This window comes from Thermobia domestica, chromosome 12 (assembly GCF_964235325.1).
Source record: "Thermobia domestica chromosome 12, izTheDome1.hap1.1, whole genome shotgun sequence".
In the NCBI taxonomy this organism is placed as follows: Eukaryota; Metazoa; Arthropoda; class Insecta; order Zygentoma; family Lepismatidae; genus Thermobia; species Thermobia domestica.
The window spans coordinates 112,285,403-112,305,684 of NC_137465.1; positions in this window are offsets into that span (position 1 = coordinate 112,285,403).

A 20,282-nucleotide genomic window follows, 5' to 3' on the forward strand; every position below is an offset into this window, starting at 1 on the left:
ACCACCACCACCACTACCACCAAAAAAAAGGACTACGGAATACATTTAAGTTAAGTTAAATACAACTGCATAACAAACATGACTGAGTGGAGCTTTTGCGCTCCTATCGGGAAGTTCGGGATTCAACCCAACATTCGACCATTCTGACAAAGCTTTTCTTCATTCCATCTGTGAAGTAGAAATAGTGCGTGTACTGTGAGTTGGCCGATTTCCTTTCTTATTGTTTTTAAATCGCTATTATTACTAATTACCAGCAGTGACGGTTTTGCGGCGGTCTTTCGGACTGAAGCCTGTTCTCCAAAATTACGGAATGCCTAAAACAAAGGAAATATCTATTAGTTATGCCTTTACTCATAAACTTTAAGCTCCCGTCAAATAAAAATTACGAATGATTAAAAAAAAGTAAACATTAGTAAGAAAAAACCCTCCCAAAATACTCTTCTAAATCCGCCACTGATTCTTAGTATAAAATGATCTTCAAGGTTGTTTCGGAAGATTATCGCTAAATATATAAACGAAACGAAATATTATGCCTGTACTCATAAACTTCAAGCTCCTCCCAAATAAAATTAGGACATTTTAGAAAACGAAACAATCAGAAAAACCCCTCCCAAAGTACTTTTCTCAATCCGCTACTGATTATTTGTATAAATTAGTATTCAAGATTGTATCCGGAAAATTATTGCTACATCTTTGCACAGCTACAGTATAACAGAAATGTGGAAGTACGGTTTGACGGATATATTGAAAAACGTACGCTTTGACGGATATATAGAGAAACATAAGTTTAACTTTTGCGCTAGAAGCTAAGGTACTAAGCTCTCAGAAATGAAACACGGATTACAAACTATAATGATCTAGAGAAGAAAATAATGTCGGTAACTCAAAGGTTAAATAGCGTCTAAATTGCCCTCAATTACTAGATTCTTTATGTTAGCTTTAATTCGTAAAACATGTGCTCCATCCATCTTGATGGTGAATTTCAGAGCGAAATATGGCATTTAGGTCATGGAATTCTTATCTAACTATAGAATATACTATAAGAAAGCTATTTAGATAGAAAAATCATGAAAATGAAAAAAAGCAAAAATTTCCAAAATTCTCGTTTTTTCCCAAAAAACCGGCTTTTTATGTGAAAAAAGCCATCGATTGAAAAAAGCCGGCTTTTTTGCATCTCTAGAAATTACACTATGAAGAAAGCTACAGCATCGTAAAATAGTTTGGAAAACAGCTAATTCAATTTGAAAATTTGTTCGACATACCTCCTGGCGTGTCACCTGACATACTTCTAGAGCTATCCATGTGCTGTACTGTCCCCCAGGGAGAATTTTTGGGCAGATATAATGATAAGAAAAGGTTAATTGCATTTCTGATAGAACATTTCTTTCGTTGTGGGTTCAAAATAATAGTCGCAGCTGATGACACTGATGTGAATATAGTAAAGGAAGTGATCTTCATTGCTAAATCTAGTGGAAATCCCGCAATGTTAATTGAAAAAGATACAGACTCATTGATCCTATTATTAGGTATGGAAGGAAAAGTCATTATCTATTTACATCAAAATGCCCAAGAAAATTTTCGGTAAGCTCGGTTCAAAAATGAAAGAGTAATATTTTTATTGTTGCGTGCCATAACTGGATGTGACAGAACAGCATCATTTTACAGGCAAGAAAAAAATTGTATTGTGCTTACCTATGAAAAGCAAAGAACTGTGCGAAAAGACAGAAACATTCAACTATCTACTACAACCAAGAATGTGGTGAAGAGTTCGTACTTCATTGATACGGTCTGAGCAAATTTTGGATGAATGTCGATATTTTTTTACATGTGCAAAGTAGCTGAAATGTTCCTAAAACCAAAGTTTGAAATGGCCACTATCTCACTCACTTCCAGCGCAGCACACATGCATTCACTAAGAGCGTATTACCAAGTGCAACGGTGGATGGGGGATGACGAAGTTCTGGGAAAACAATGGATGAAAACTCAGTGACAGCGTTTTGGTTGTAGTTCACTCTGAAATGGTTTTTACCCCACCTGAAGTTGTTCACAAGATTTTTTTTTGCATTTGTAAGAAATAATGTGCAAAAGATGTTTTTGTGTAAAAGTTGGCTTGCTTTACTTCAGATGTGTGTCTTTTCTAATGGTGTTTCATGCACAAACTTAGAAAAAAAGTGAATTTGGTAAAGACACTGAAGACACTGATTCAGAAGAAATATCAGAACTGAACAAATGATAATTCACAGCAATAATAATTATAGTATCCTGTAAGGATAAAGCAACTTAAGTTGAAGAATTTTGTCATTAATCGTCCATGATTTTAATACCTCAAGATTTAAATTTATTGCATAAATCAAATGCTGCCTATTATCGAACATGACAGACAGAGCGCTGGGCAAGGTGATGTTGGCCAACTCTTTTTCTCCCTCACTATCCTCCCGGGAATCTTAACCACATATTTTATATCAAATGAAAGCTTATTACAAATTCTGCCACTTATATGTCAATCACTTTCGATTAAAACAAGTTTCCTGCTGTCATTTCGATAATAAGTTTATAATAGCGCATCAATCTCAATATTTTTCTTAATTGAATATAAAAACTTCGGCTTTCCATAATTGGAAAGTAGTCTACGCTATGATAAGCAATATAAATGTAGATTATTTTGGTGGCAGAACGGTTATTGTAGGTGCAAGGTTGATTTTTTAATGATTTTTTAAAATGGAAATGCTGTTTTCTTAACTTTGAGGTGGACTTGAGAGTAAACGAAGGAGGGACTGGTGGAAAATGTTCATCACAAGCAGTACTAGCATAATCTATCGAATGAGACAAGTTTCGTTTTGTAACTATTTCTTCCTCTGAAAAGCTTGGTTGACTGGGCTAACGTCATAGTATAGTCTGTGGGGAAACTAAAAGAAAAATCTTACACTAAATACCATGACACTTTTCAATGAACACTTTTCTCCTATACAGACGCTTGGTCTATCCTGAATATGAAATAATCCCCTCAAATACCCAGATACCTATATATCGTCGCTGCGCCTCGAAGAACCGCTATGTGTTAAAAGGGCAGCTTTTCAGGAGAAGCAGAAACCATTCCAAACTCATAAAGTTTTGCCAAATACAAGGAAGCACTTGAAAAATATTATAAAATTGGTTCTGCGTATATTATGCAGTGGACATTATTGTAGCTTGCTTCAACAAGTTTATATTACTATTTTAGTGTTTACGTAGTACATGTCGGTTTATCTTTTGCGCCTTTATAAGCACATAGAGGATGAATACGTAGGTGATGAGAACTTAAATCCTTAATTTCAATCTATTGCTTTTTTCACAGTTGTGGCGAAACAATTGAATATTCACTTATCACATTATAAAGGACACTACTGACAGCTTTCAGGTTTATTTGCACGGCATAACTCATTTTCGACAAAAATGTCACATAGCAGTTTTTCGAGTCGCAGTGACATATATTGTTTTATATAGATAATGCTTGAACTCTCAACCACTGACATAGAAACAAATCCCTTTCAAGGAAGCTTTACACTTAGAATTATTACATATTTTATACATACTCCTCTACGTAGGGACTTTCTCTATGTTTGATCTTAATTTCTAAACCAATAGATGTATCATAATGAAATAAAGCTAAGAAATTTTGAGAAATTACTAAACCCCTTCGATCTCTATATCCATTCCCTTGGGTATGAAGTGTATCGTGTTATTTCTTACTGTTATGAAGAATGCTTTAGTTGCAAACATTTGGTACCTTAGATGGACCACTAAATTATACTATAATAAGAGGGAAAATAAAATAAGGTTTGAAAGGGTTGAGAAATTATTTCTTCAAACTGCACAAGTACCAGTACAAAGGACTGAGATGTGTATAACTTTTTGTATATTATTGTACGTACAGGCTAGTGACGATTCCAGGTTTAATATCTTGCGAGGCAAGCGAAGGACCAGAGATATTTTTGGCGAGGCAGCTATTGTTGTGTATTCCAAATACCATTTTATAAAACTTGATGTAAATTGCAATACAGCATGTCTGTAGGGCAGCCGAAGAGAGGTGGACGTTGACACCCGGAGGAGGCGCTAGCCTCCTTTAGCGTTTTCACTGGTATAAAGAAAGTAAAATTGGGTAATTTGATAATGATGCTATGCTATCCCAAACAGTATTGAGAAAGAGCCTATATTACGAAACTGTAGTTAGTAGAGGGGTTCAAATAGGATGGTAGCAATTAAGGTTACAATTACAATTTTTTTCTTCTATCACTCTTATTAACTATTCCCCTTCATTATTTCTTTGCAGTAAAAAATAATATTAATGTAATACAACAAACATTTATTACAATTTTAATTCGACGATATTATCGTCGCATAAAGAACAAAAATGTCCAATGTCCAATGTACCGCATTAAATTGAACAGGATGATATGAGTGAATGTGAATTCTCACGCGCAGATTCCGATCGAACCGATGTAAATTTTTCTTTGATAAATCTGAACATTGATGTTCTACGATAACCATGGCACATGCTAAGGTAGAACTAATGATAAAATACATATATTCTCATTATATTTTTCATTATGACACTAGCAAACGAACAGTGTACAATATAATTAATAAGACATACTCCCAAATTTAGGATAAACTATTGAAATTAATTTTTATTTAACTATATGAAGTGTGAACTTGAAATAAAAGCAAGAATAGAAATGGCGAAAGAAGCGTTTAAGAGGAAAAAAATCTATTTTGTGGGACTTAGAACAAAGAGTTGGGGAAAAGACTCATAAAGTGCTTTGTGTGGAGTATTGTGATATATGGGTTATAAACATGGACATTGCGCAGAAATGACGAAAAACACTGGAAACTTTCGAAATGTGGGTGTGGAGAAGAATGGATAGAATTAGCTGGGTCAAACGGAAAGACTAATGAGAGGCTGTTAGAAATTGTGGGAGAATAGGATAATTTAAGATATTACTAGCATCAATTACCCGCTTCGCTGGGTTAAATAAAGAAAAATAGTAATATGTTCCGTTAGGCAGTCACCTTTTACTATTACTAAAGCGTTCTTGGATATCGGTCATTTTCAATTATTTTTATATTGCCCAGTGTCATTGTTCATCTCAGCGATCCTGAAAACTATAAACTCGAATCTTATATTGGTCATTTCGATTATTTTTATATATCCTCCACCCTCTCCCACAAATTGCGGGGCTAAATTTAGATCTATACGTCACCAGAAGTGTCACTGTTCATCTCAGCGCCCCGAAAGCTATGGATTCGACACTAATATAGGTCATTCGATCATTTTTAAAAGTCTCCCCCTTTCCCCACCTTTAAGTTTCACTATCAAGGTGATTTGACAAAAACCATCTCAGGTTTAAACTTCATCTAGGTTGTAAATTTGAACGAAATCGCTCTGGTGGTCCAAGAGTTACTAAGTTTTATTTATTTTTATATATCTCCCCCTCCTATCCCCATCCCCTAAGTTCTACCGTCAAAGGGAAATGATAAAACAAACATCTCAGGCCTGAACATCATCTATGTTAAAAATTTGATCGAGATCGATCGGGTGGTTGAAGAGTGATTAAGTCACCCTCTCCGCCTCCCCCTCCCCTAAGTTAGACCGTCAAAGTTAAATGACAAAAATATCACAGTCCCGAACATCATCCAGTTTGAAAATTTGATCGAGATCGGTTGGGTGGTTCAAGAGTTGTTTTATTATTATATGTCTCCCTGTCCCCCTCCCCTAAGTTTTACTGTCAAAGTTGAAAATATATAAAAAAAAAAACTTTCCAGTCCCGAATCTCATTTATGTTGAAAATTCGATCGAGATCGGTCGGGTGGTTCAAGAGTTATTCAGCTTTGTTTATTTTTATAGATCTCTCTATCCCCTCCCCTTCTACCGTAAAAGTGATATGATAAAAATCACTCTAGGTCCGAACCTCATCTATGTTGGAAATTTGGTTAAGATCAGTCGGGTGGTTTAAGCGTGATGAAGTCACAAAGACAGTCACTTTTATTTTTATTTTTAAACATATATCTCCTCTCTCCCCCTCCCCTACGTTTCAAAGTTAAAGTGAAATGGCGAAAACGTTCCAGGTCCGAACCTTACCTGTGTTCAAAGTTTAGTGGAGATCGGTCTGGTGGTTCAAGAGTTATTAAGTTTTATTCATGTTCATTCCCCTCCTCCCATCCCACTTCCCCAAGATCTACCGTTAAGATGAAATGATTAAAAACTTCATACATATATTGATTTTAGTTTATCTTCCCCTCCGCCCCTACGTTGCTCCTGCCAAAGTGAAATGATAAAAAACACCCCTGGTACAAACCTTATCTATGTTGAAAATTTGATCGAGATTAGTCGTTTGGTTCCAGAGTTATTAAGTTTTATTTATTTTTTATAAGTTCCCCTCCTCCACCTCCCCTAAGTTCTAATGTCAAAATGAATAGCTAGAAACACTCCCATATCAGAACTGCATCTACGACAAAAATTTGATAAGATGGTTCGGACGGTTCAATAGATTAAGAGTCACAATATAGTCACTTTCAATTTTATAATATAGATTAAGAAGATGAAAAGAAACTAGTTGGACATTGGCTAAGAAGGAACTGTATCATGACTTACATTTTAGAAGGTACGGTTTCAGAAAAGAGAGGGAGCGGGCGAAAGAGATCACAATAAATGGACGATATCAAAATAGAAAAATCGTATGCGAAGACGAGGAAGTTAGCGAAAGACAGTGGAGCATGGAAGCTTCTGAGTTGCAGCAAGTGACCTGCCAATAACGGAAGAATACCTATGATAATGATCATAATAATTATGGAAAACTTAATGGAAAACTTATTAAGAAAAGAGAGAGACTTCGTAATCGGAAAATGACATGGAGCTGAACTAAATTATAAGGCCTGAAGCTGAATTCTCATGTGTAATTTTCGAGATAACCTATAAAAATTTCCAACGCTTCAAGATATGTCATTCGTTTCTAATGATAATAGAAAGTTTTTATTAATCAGAACAGATGTTTTTACTAATTTGTGTACTGTTTTAGTAAAAATTATATATATATATATAATTTATTATACAGTGTATTTGAAAAAGAACTCCGTAGTTTATTGTGTCCTAGAATCTGTACAAAGTGACATACACTATTCTTGTTTGTGTCGTTTGATTCATCAACTCTCCAAGTTTGGCTCCCCTGCAGTTGGCAGGTCTGCTTGACCTTGAGACGGCACCAGCGCTGTTTTTTCCTCTGTTTCCTCAGTTCAGTCCAGACAGGCGTGCAGTGCAGAGCAACTCAGCAACAATATGTACTCCGCATCAGAAAGCGCAGTGTGGTATTTGACTTGTGAAAATTGAGTCAGTTATAACAGTGCAACGTAATTATCGACGTCAGTATGGTGGTGAACCACCTACAGCAAGTACTATCCCTCGTTGGCTAAAGTCTTTCAAGGAAACCGGTAATGTTTTAAAAGGACAATCACCAGGTAGACCGAGAACTGCTGAAGGTGTTGTTGAACAGATCTGTGTTTCTTGTGTTCGAAGCCCGAAGAAGTCATTCACCAGACGTAGTCTACAATTAGGAGTGCCTAAAGGTACTGTGTATGGTGTTGTGCGTAAAAGACTTAAGTTGCGCGCCTACAAATTGCAACTGTAACATGAAATTAAACCTACTGATGGCGAATACGTGGCGAGAAGTGGAATATCGTCTCGACGTGCGCAGGGCCATAAATGGACCCCGCGTTGAAGTCTACCAACATTAAACAAAACTTGAAGGAATTCTCTTTATATGATATATACTCCTTGATGTAAGTTTTCATTCATTTCCCAATTAAATTTATACTTAAAACTAAGGAGTTCTTTTTCAAACACTCTGTGTATATAATTTATTATACATATACACTCCAAAGTAGAAGATTCTATTTTGTTGTTCAAAGGTGAAACATATTCTCCTAACGGTGATTCATATTCACTTAACAGTGGCACAACATTCTTAACAGCAACACGCACTTCTAAGAGTGACACACAAACTAATTGCCATAATAATTAACATTTTACAGAGATAACAAACATTAATGTTTATAAAGTTTTAATACATGTTTCGAGCTTGTGTGAGTATAGTGTTAGGAGAGACACTGTGTAACACACAAGGCACATGTTTTCTTCTCATGGACTGTAGAGTCTGTGTTGTAGTGACACATTGAAGTGGCGAAACCAGAAGACAAATTCCCTCTTCACGGATGACAATTTGGAGATCAATCGCTGTCGTTGAAGATTTGTGATGAACACCTACTGACACATGTCCTTCAGATCTCGAGTTCATCTCAACATTCTCATCTATCCTTGTAAGAATTTTTTTATTATCAGAAAGTAATTTTTTTTCTCTCCTTCTCGCAGTCGGATCACGTGCTGGCGATGCTATTGAAAAGTCCAGCGGATGACAAGAGCACTCATCCCAATTTGGCAGGGTGCCCGAGGCAGTTAACCAGCCTCTCTGACACCACCTGATGCTCACTTTGTTCTGCCTTTTGACTTGGCTAACGTTTAAGTAGGTTTCAGGTGCATATATATATATATATATATATATATATATATATATATATATATATATATATATATATATATATATATATATATATATATATCATATTTTCCCTCCTTTGATGATTCTCATAGTATGTTCGTTAACTACCAAAGTTGTCCTAGCATAAATCTATTTCTAATATATAGGCTTTTATATAAAACTACCATCATTGTCAATCATAAACTTCAAGTTTATAGGCAGGTAATAGCAAGTGTCATGTTGTCATGTCCGTGAAATTGATGGCAAACCCCAAAATCAACCTTATACATCGTTAGCGTTTCTTTTTTGGGCTGGATAGTGCTTCACAGAATACACATTCCTACTTTTTCAATAATTACTATGGGCCTGTTAACTTCATATCACGGCCCATCTGTCAGAATTGCCCAAAAACTGAGGATAACAGTTAAGAGGTTAGCCATCACTAGGTAAGAACAAGGGGCTGCCAACTTTATTCAATAGACCCGTCTTATTCAAATCAGCCAAATAAACATGCTAACCACAAACTCTTTTCTAGTGCTCGTTAGTGCGGCAGAAATTGACGTTAATGCTTAAGCATACTTGCGGTAAATGTGGCTTAAAACAGGTGAGAAATAAAGTCATTCAGTGGGACCTGCTAACTACAAGCCAGCAGGATCACTTCACCGAATCTTCCCTAAAATAAGTTTAATGTTTATAGTAGCATTAGTACTCGTTAGTGTCATCAACATTAATGTTATTGTTTCCATACTTATAGCTTTAAGCATAAGGACAAGGGTATGCCAACTTCATTCAACAGACTTAACTTTTTCAAATCAGCCATACAAACATAGTAAGACCACGGTCCTTTATAGTACTTTTATACAGTATATACATTCTTGTTATATTTTATGTTTTTAAGGTGAAAAACTAAACCAAAAATGATGTTTTGTTGGGTCCGCGCGTATTGCAACACAAGCTTGGAAAGGCTAAAAATTAACCTCCTAATGGCAAGCTCAATAAATGGCTTACAATGCGCAATATGCATGTTTCCTCACGTGCCGAAGTCACGTACTTCGTTGCAACTCTAGTTTACCTGTTTTATTTATTATTATAGTCCAGAAGGTATAACGTCGTTGGCTTCCCGCGCTTGGACCTACTCATCATTGACCCTTTTGGGATCTTGTGTTTTTGGGCTATTTTTTAGACTTTCAGTCAAGCAGCTACTGTATCGTCTCTATTTATGCTAAGATCATGGTTCATACCTCATTCTCTTCAGAATAGAGCTGGCTTTCAAGTGGTACCACTTGCATGCTCATACCATATACCAGAAGCGGGAAAAAATGTCAAAGTGAAAATTTCGGAGGGAAATTTTTTTCTCGAACTTTGGCCCCCGTGGACCCCCCTGTGTGAACGTAGCCATCTAAAAAAAAATCTGAGAAGTAGTACTTGGTATACTGAATGTGTGTGCCAAATTTCAAGTTTCTATCTTGAATACCAAGGACGAGAGAAATTTTATCAGGAATTCCCACCATGCCCCAAATTACCGTAAAACACCATGATATCAGGTAAAAAAATTCCTGAGACATCCCTAATTAACCTAGGGTCATGTTTCACCCATCATTCTCTTCAGCGTAGAACTGCCTTTCAGGCGGTATGACTCACGTGTCTCCATCATGTATCTAAGGCGGGAAAATGAGGAAAAACGGGATTTTGGGTCTAAATATCCTTTTTTCAACTTTTAGCCCCCCCTGGACCCCCTGTTTTAACGCAGAGATCTGAAAAAAATCTGGTAAATACTACTCGGTGAGCTGAATGTTTATGCACAATTCCAATTTTCCAGGTGCAAAAGTAAGCCCGCCAAAAAAAAAAAATATATACCGACAATGTCCCATATTCCCGTATACAGAGGGAAATTTTTAAACATTTCCTGAGACATCCCTAATTACCCTAGGGTTATGTCTCGCCCATCATTCTCTTTAGAATAGAACTGCCTTTCAGGCAATACCATTCACTTGTAGCCATCATGTATCTAAGGCGGAAAAATCTCGTGAAAGGAATGTTTTGGTAAAAATTTCCCTTTTTAAAGGTTTAGCCCCTCTGTACCCCCCTGTTTTAACGCAGAAATCTGATAAAAAATCTGGTAGATACTACTCGGTAGACTGAATGCTTGTGCACAATTTCAATCTTCTACGTGCAAAAATAAGACCGCAAAAAAATAATACCGAAAATGTTCAAAATTCCCCTATACAAAAGTATATTTTGGTAAAAATTCCCTGACACTTCCCTAATTACCCTAGGGCCATGTGTTGCACATCATTCTCTTCAGAATAGAACTGCCTTTCAGGCGGTACCATTCACTTGTCTCCATCATGTATCTAAGGCGAGAAAATGAGAAAAAACGGGATTTTTGGGTAAAAATATCCCTTTTTCAACTTTTTGACCCTCTGGATCCTCCCCCCTGTTTTAACGCAGAAATCTAAAAAAATCTGGTAAATACTATTCGGTAGACTGCATGTTTGTGCAAAATTTCAATCTTCTACGTGCAAAAATAAGCCCACCAAAATACTTTACATAAACCCTTCCAAAAAGTATTACACGAAAATATAAATTTTAGACTTATGATGTCATCACCTCCTATGTCTCGACGCAGGAAGGTGTGAAACCATACGTAATGTCTTCTACAATGCCTCTGGACTTGAAAAACAAACAAACAAAAAAAAAACGGACGAAAAAGCTCAAATAGGAGAGTTATAACGCAATGTACCATGAAACACCCCGTATGGTACAAAAGTTACCATAAGATCCCCAAAGGGTTGAGAGTGTGGTAAGAGGATAGCCAATCATCACCCTTCAGATTTGTTTAACTGACTCATCGCAAGGGTGATGATTAGTCATCCTCTTACCATACCCCCAGTGACGAGCAGGTCCAAGCGCGGGAAGCCGACAACGTTATACTTTTTGGACTTTAATTTGGGCAAGTTTGTAAGATAAATGTTTCTTACATTAACGTGCTGTTTTTTGTGATAGCCATTGCATATTTATTTAATTATCTATTTATTCTTACCACTTTGGTTGCTTATAATTGTTTCTTTAATGAATGTTTTAGCTTTACATAAGCCACCTGCTATTCAGTGTTCGCTTAATTATATCCATAGTGTCATATGGATATAATTAATACGACAATCAAACGTAGATCAGAATTTCATACCTGACCGTCCGGGAGACGAATAGGGTAGCTAGTTTTATTTCGTATTTTGTATACGGTAGTTGCCCAGAAATTATCTTAATATCAAATTTATTATTAGATTCGTTACTTGATAATCATTTCCGTCTTTTCTTCGTTTAAGAAAATAAAATTTCCTCGGTTCCGACGCCGTTGTTTGCAGTCTTGCAAACGCCAATTATGTCATACTCACTATGCATAAGGTGATCGTCTTTAGATAATTTTGTTAAATTAGACAAACCGTTTTAATCTAATAGATTGTTATTGTGGTAAAATATAACTATTAGTCTGTAAGTAGCTACACATAATAAAGCGGTTCTCTAAATACCTATCAGATTACTATACTTGAATCGGTGCCTGACCCTTATTTCAATCCCTATTTGTATTAGCTTGGATTTCCAGATAAACAGAAAAGAAGAACGTAGTCCAACGACTGAAATAAAACTTGGCAGTTCCGAATATCCGCTTGGTTTCATTTTCGTTTTCTTCCATATGTTTATGTTAATCACGACATCAAACGTATAACATGTCAACTCTGGGGAAAATGCTAGTTAATGGTTTTTTTTTTTTTTTTTTTTTAATACTTATTCTCTGTATAAAGGTCAAATAATGCAACAAGTTCAATTTTGAATTTCAAGACAGATCATCTTGTTATTACGCACCTCCTAAACTGTACGTGTAAAACACTAACGATAATGTTAATGGCACTAATGAGCACTAATGCTACTACAGTATAACAAGAAAAGTGCATATAGGCTATTAATATTTATTTATTTAAAAAAATTATATATATATTTAGTTATTTATTTTTCTTATTTAATAATTTCTATTTGTTATTTACTTTTCTTTGTATGTCATCTAATTAAAGAACTGAGAAAAAGTGAAAGGGCTCATTATATTTTTCTGTTGGCGCGGTATTGCCTTTATCCTCATTGGTTCCCTCCGACCGGCGTGGCCTTTCACTTTCTCGTGTATATAAGATCTGCTGTCACCTGTCTTTTCTCAGTGTTTGTGTCTGAAGAAGAGGACGTTAGGTCCTTGAAACTGTAACACATTGTAAGTATAGTTTTTAATATATTTCATTCTGCTCTGGTCAGAACTGTTTTATTTGTTAGTATAACACTTAAATTGGATTTTGGGACATTGTGAGATGTGGCCTGCTGGCATGAAATTAATAGGTTCCAGTAAAAACGTTTTTCTTTTCTTTTTTATCGGTTCTAAAACCGTGTTTAGCTTAAGTATATCTAAGGACTACTGTCAACTTGAGCGACACTAACGAGCACTAACAAAGAGATTGTGGTTAACATATTAATTTGGCTGATCGAATAGGACAGGTCTGTTGCAAGAAATGGCAGACACATGTTCTTATGCTAAGAGCTTTACGTATGGAAGCGGGAATGTTCAAATTGATGACACTATAAGCACTAACGCTGCTCTAATCGTTATCCTCATGTTTGGGTCGATTCTGAGATGTGTGCTTGTTGGCATGAATTTAGCAGGCTTATAGTAATTATTATAAAAGGGACGATATGTGCGAAGTACTAACGATGGGGATCTTCTCGTGGCTAAACTGGTAGCGTACGCAACTTTGGCATAGGGGACCTGGGTTCGATTCCTGACGGGAACTCATGTGGTTGGGATCCCACGCTAAGCTGTAGGTCCACGTTTTATATAGCCTCGTTGCAGAAAGGGACGCTAAACTCAAAGTCAAATCAAATCAACTAAGGCTGGGATTTGCGGCACTACCAACCAATAAGCTCTAACGATGTGTGAAATGTATGTTGAGGTTTACCGTAGGTGGCCTATCAGCTTCATGGACATCACATTATTCAAATTGTTAAATCTTTATTTAGACTTGTATTCTAAAGAGTAATTGCTCGTTCTTATTGTAACCGGTATAATGAGGTATAATGAATTCCATAGTTATTCCATTATATTAGGCTTGAAATTTTCGTGAGCTTCAACATAGTTAAATGATTTATGTCTTTACTATATGATTTCAATTTCAACTAGAGTTCGTGTAGTTAGAACACAACTCTAGTGAGCAAAGGGGTCCCGAGAAGACTTCTTTCGGAAAGAACTTAGGCTTCCGGAACATTTTTGGTAGAACTGTAGCTGCAGACATAGAAAATTTTCATATCAATCAAAAAATAAGCAGAAATTTAATTCTTTGCTGAATTCTTGCAGTTATACTTCATAATTTACATCTGCAGTTTTAGTGTATAATAAAAGAAAAATGTGCAAAGATGAGATATACAGTATATCAATCGATGGATATTATTCAAGTCTAGTGTAATGTTACTTGCATTTTTAAAATGTATTTGCTTTATACGGGCGCATCAGAAGTCGGGGCCATAGGTCTACTCCATTATGAGTAAGGATACAAAAAAAAAAAGAAAAAAAGAAAGAAAAAGAAAAGAAAAGAAAGAAAAAAGAAAAGTAGGAAAGTTATTCCAAACAGTGTCGGACTTGCCAAGTTGAGGGCCTTGGTGCGGGTCCTTAAAGGCTCCCACCCATATATATGCAAGACATAAGTGACAAAATCATATTTTCTGTATTGAATAAATATGTAGTACAAAACAGATCAAAGTTTTATTGGCTCAAGGGACCGTACTGATATGAGCAAAGGGGTCCCGAGAAGACTTCTTTCGGAAAGAACTTAGGCTTCCGGAACATTTTTGGTAGAATGAATCAAGGAAGCATTTATGATCGCAAAAATTCGACCAAGGCCCACAGGTGCTACGCCTCGCGATTCAGATACATTTTGCCAGCCCCTCTTGGCATTTCGAAACAAAAAATATGCCAATCGTTTGTGCTGTGTATGTACCGGAATGTACAGCAAAATTTTTTGTTTGTATGACTTCCGGTACAAAGTTATAAGAGTGTTAAAATAGGGGTTGTGGAAATGACAGCTTCCCCAAATTGGAATTTCGAAACAAAACCTATACTAATAGTTTGTTCTAAGTTTGTACCGGAATGTACTACAAACATTTTCGCTTGTACCACTTCCGGTACTAAGATATAAGGGTTTAAAATTGAAGGCTGTGGAAACGGCCGCGGGCCGCTCCCACGTTGGAATTTCGAAATAAGATTTAAATCAATGGTTTGTGCTACGTTTGTGCCGTAATATACCGCAAAAGTTTACGTGTGTACCGGTTTCAGTACAAAGTTATAAAAGTTTTAAAGTGGTGGGCTGTGGATACGACCGCCTCCAGTTTAAAACTCTTATATCCTTTTACTGGAAGTGGTACAAACGAAAATATTATTGCTGTACATTCCGGTAAAACGTAGCACAAACAATTGACATAGGTTTTGTTTCGAAATTCCAGGGGGGGGGGGGTTGGCGAAATGTACCTTCGTGATCCGTGCGTGGTGCCTCGGGTCCTTGGCAATTGCCAAGTAACCAACGTGACCAGTCCGACACTGATGGGAAATAGTCAATTTTCCATCTAAAATGCAATTTTTCCAATCGAGAACCAGCCCTTTTGGCTCCACAGTGGCACGGTGCTGTATGTTATATGATAAAAAAAAAAAAGAAATCAAGTTCAGCATGCTGTTGGAACGGAACATGAAGTCAGACAAAAATAAGACGCGGAACGTGTACATTTGGGATGTAAGGTAATCTAGAACGCCTCCATCTATTTCTAAACAGTGATTTAGTGTGAAGTCTCAAAAGGGTTAATGGCCTGTTGAACTGCAACGTTGGGTTTTTATTTAATGTAGGATGCCTTATCACTGTAAAGCCCAAACGGCTATTGTTACTGGAAAACCACCTATTTTGCGTAAATTTACTCTCTATCTATGTTTTCATATCTCTAATCGTTACCGGTACAGAGTTTAACTATCGCCCCGATCTTTTGAAACATTATATAAATTTAATATTCACACTTGAAGTTCGTTAGATATTATAATTACATCTAATGAAACTTTAACTTCATGAAGTAACACACACTTAAATGGATTTGTATCAGAAAGTAGTAAAACCATTACAAACTTCCAGTTCTTTATAAGAGAACACAAAAGTATTTCCCCATATTAATTATTAGACTAAACATAAAAACAAATATGACACTAGTATCTAACACCAGTAACTTTCAAAATTTTTTGAGAATTCGAAGTATTCCTTGTAGCTGGGGCATCTTTGAAATAAAATGTGGTCAAGTGTTTGGTATGATAATGATATGATTATTATCGATAACTTAAGGTAAGCCTCACTGGGAACATGATAAACATTGTTCATCCAAATTGTCTGCCTGAAAAATTCCATTTAATTATTATTAACTATTGGTCTACATCAGTTATCAGATCTTATAATATATTATTTCAGTTTGGTAATGGATATGTTGGCGAAGAAGGTGAAAAATAGAGCACTATAGAATATTCTTTTCCAAATGATGTTATGGGCAAAAAAAAGAATCCTGAGGTCGCGCATAATGTTGTACACAAAAAAATCTAAAGATAAGGGCAGAGAAGAAACTAAAATAATAGAGAAATATTTTCCAAAAGAGAAGCACAAGGATAAGTAGAGCAAAAACAGAATGTATGACACTCAATCAGAGATGCCCACAAGATTTTTCCCAAGGGGAGTGGGCAAAAGACATATTCTTGAGGGGTGGGCCAAAACAACAGAAGCGCAGTCGCAAATATACAAACACTTTGATGTACGCGTTGAAATAATATATCATATAAAATAGTTGTTATTTACCCAAATATTATTATTAATTACAGTAAACAAACTATAATACGAGTACTTGATATTAATGTATTAAGTACTATAGCATGTGAGTAAAGAAATTAGTATGTCTTGACATGTAGGGTCTACTTCCTGGAACTAAACACTATTTAAAAAATCCAGGGGGAGCAACCGTTCCTCCTTGTACTCTGCTGCTGGTGCCCATGCACTCAACACTAGAAATTGGAAGGTTTTTACGTCTACAAGGAAAGAAGCTACTATTTATCTCGGAATTCAAGTATCTTGGATCATATCTCGACAGAATGAAGGATTACATACAGAAGCCCATTACAGAATAAACGTAGTTGGCTAAACTGGAAAAGGTTAAGCGGGGTATTGTGTAACAAGAAAATAAGTTGTACGTAAAGCCCGTATATATAAAGACGCAATAAGACCGGCAATGATTTACAGATGTGAAACCTGGACAATCACAAGGGCCTATTAAAAGAAGGTGGAATTGGCGGATATGAGAATGTTAAGATGGATGTGTGATGTTATGAGCAAGGGTAAAATAAGAAACAATTATACTTATAAATGGCATTGTTAAGATTTGACTCTTAAGTAGAAAGTTTCAAGCAAGTTGAGATGGCTCGGATATGTAGGACGAACAACAGAAGACTATGTGAGAAGGATAGTTGAAAAGAAGGAAGTAAAAGAAGAAGGGAAGATCCAGAATTAAATGGAAGGACAAAATACAAGATGATTTGAGGGAGGGTGGATGGAAAATAGAGGAAAGCCTAGATAGAACCAAGTAAAGGAAAAGAAATAAGGACAGAAATGCTGACCCCATAGAAAAAGGCAGAGACAAAAAAATTCTTACATTTCGCTCTGAAATAACCTTTAGAAAATTTTAACAAAACATGTGTAGCGACAGACAGAAAGTACTAGAAGATGGTCCTTCAAAACTACGAAACTTTAGTTTAAAAACTACTGTACCACATACAATATTATCTCTATTTCTGGTTTAGTGAACTTGAGTTCTCTAACGCAAAAGAGATTCTACTTCTGATGTGCCCTGTAATAATATTAATGTTCTTTATGTACTACAGGAAGCATCCAGAAGCTCCAAATTCAGATTTGTGTGCCTTTGCTATTGATTTCAGGCACTGGTAACAAATTCTACGGTAGAGAACTGATTAAATGATAAGTTTACCTTCGTCTCCCCTTCTCAAAATTCTGCAATTAAAGTTGTATTCCTGCGAAGAAAAAATGATTCTACCTTCGAGAGTGCATTTCTATAGTAATGCGTTGTATAAGAGGGACGACATCGACTAGTAACACTTTTTCCATCATATATATATATATATATATATATATATATATATATATATATATATATATATATATATATATATATATATATATATATATATATATATATATCCCTTAACGTTTTTGATATCTTTTATAAACACATTAAGTAAAGGTTTAAAGACAAACAGTACCGTGCCGTGGGATGGCAAGCGGGACGATGGCCTCGGGTGCCGAAGTAAGGGGCGCAAAATTCGGGGGGAGGGGGAGGAAAGGAAGGAAAGAAAAAAGAGCCATGATAAATGTTACTCATGTTAGTAAAATGGATATAAAACGGAAGGAAAAAAGTAATAAAGAGTGTTCAAAATCAAGAAAAAGCAGGCTTAATTGTTTTCTTACGCTTAGCATCAACCATGGTGGCGCTTCGCGGTTGTTCTGTCAACTTCACTCATATGTACTGGGGCGCCGTCGTATATTCCCGCTCTGGGTGCTGATTTTCCACTTCACGACACTGAAGTCAAATTGGAGTTGTTTCATTTAATCGCCTTGATATGTACTCTTTACTACATAAGTCTTCCCCTCACGCCCAAATGATCCGATTATGGTGTATCATGTCACGAAAGAGAATGTTCAATATCTTCTTTCGCGCAATGTTGATTTGTGAAATTATTGTCAACTAGCTTGGCAACTTTTATGCTTTTCTGACTGACAAGGAAAGGAAAGAACATGGTTTCGACTGACTGGTGCAACCTTCCATATCGCTTATGTAGCCATGGAATATTGAAAATCAGTGCTACAAGGGCACATCAATTCAAATCCATTCTGGCCCTTGGTTTCCCAACATCACTCCACTAGACATTTTCTTAGGGATATTGAAGTCAGCAGATTATACCATTGATCCACATACTTTGGAAGAGTTGTAGATCAACATTCAACGAACTGTGAACATTGCACGTGTAATACTTCAAAGTATGCTTAGGAACATCAGCAGAAGATGTATTTGTGCGAAGCAGTAAGTGATGGCTGTTTTCAACATTTTATGTAGTACCTCCGTGGACTGTGATCACTCTGTACATTTAATATATTATTTTGTGATTTATTTTTTTCAGATTACAAACTTTTGACGTGACGACCGTTCGATAATTTCTGAGAACATTTTAATTCAGGAACCTGTAACTGAAAAGCCAGGAGGAGTTTATCCTGAGTTGTTTCAAACCAAATTTACTCCTTTCTGTATATTAGGTATGATGTATAGCCCTCTATAATACATATATATGTGTATCTTTAATACATATGAAGTTCTTCACATAGTCTAATTTTTATGTCAAAATTCTTTGGATCCTTTACAAACCAAGTGATTGAAACTTTATCATTATTTACAATGTAATTTTACATTTCAAACTAATTATTCGTTTTTATATTATTTAAGATATTTCCACCGAAATATTAAACATCTAGCACTATTGTAGATTTAAAACATCGGAGAGTAAACATACTATTACTAGTTTTATGAAAAAGGAACTCCAAATAATTATTTAACGCAGTACAAAAAACTAACGCAAATGCTACTGGTAAAATGTATTCAAGCTTGGATACTTTTTACAACTTTTTTTCAATAGCATGAGCGATAGTTCTTTCTGATGATGGTAATTATGTTTATATTATACAATATTATACAGATCAAGTTGTAGAGGTATTCCTCCTCCATTGACGCAGGCGTTTACACAGACGGAGGAAATTTTCTATCTGGACGGTTTATAACGCATGCGTTGTATGTTACTGAGAAACGCATTTCTTCTGCAAGTGCCAGACGTAAGGTACACATAGTTTTTACATCCTATCTGTCAAAGCACTGGCACTGCTCTAGTGGAACTAATCATTTGGAACATCATTCGTGAATCTTTCAAATAAAACGAAACTAGGGACTTTTCTTAATGCATGGGGGAAATGTCCTGTATATACTGCATATATAATCTATCTAATCAACTGACTCATTATTTACTAAAGCCTCAAATTAGCTTTTAAGAAGTTTGTCTAATACATTTTTGTGCTAAATAGCAATTAGAGATTTGTTTTGAACATTTTATTAAGTCTCAACCCTAAAATTCATGGAACGTATCTCGGGAACCAACGATATCCCAGGACAAAAATTCACATGCACACTAAGCACATGAGGATCTACCAAATACAAAAGTTTTTTAAGAACGGATGGGTTCATCTGTGTATGTACGATATAAATCATTGTGATAATTATTTTACAAAAAAGATAAAAAAAAATGAACGATGAAAACTTCGATCTGTTCTATGCTTGCCGCTGATCTAGTGAGTAGCGCGTGATCCTTTGGTGCACTAAGTCCCAGGCTGATTCCGGGACTAGAATACTTTTCCGGTAGCAGAGTTTAGAACACTTACAATGGTTGGAATTCCACCTTAAGCCGTGCATCCGCACGTTAAATAGTTTCTACGCTGAATGTGATGCCAAATTTCCATTTAAGCAACCAATGGTGCTTTCTAGTGCTATAATTGAACA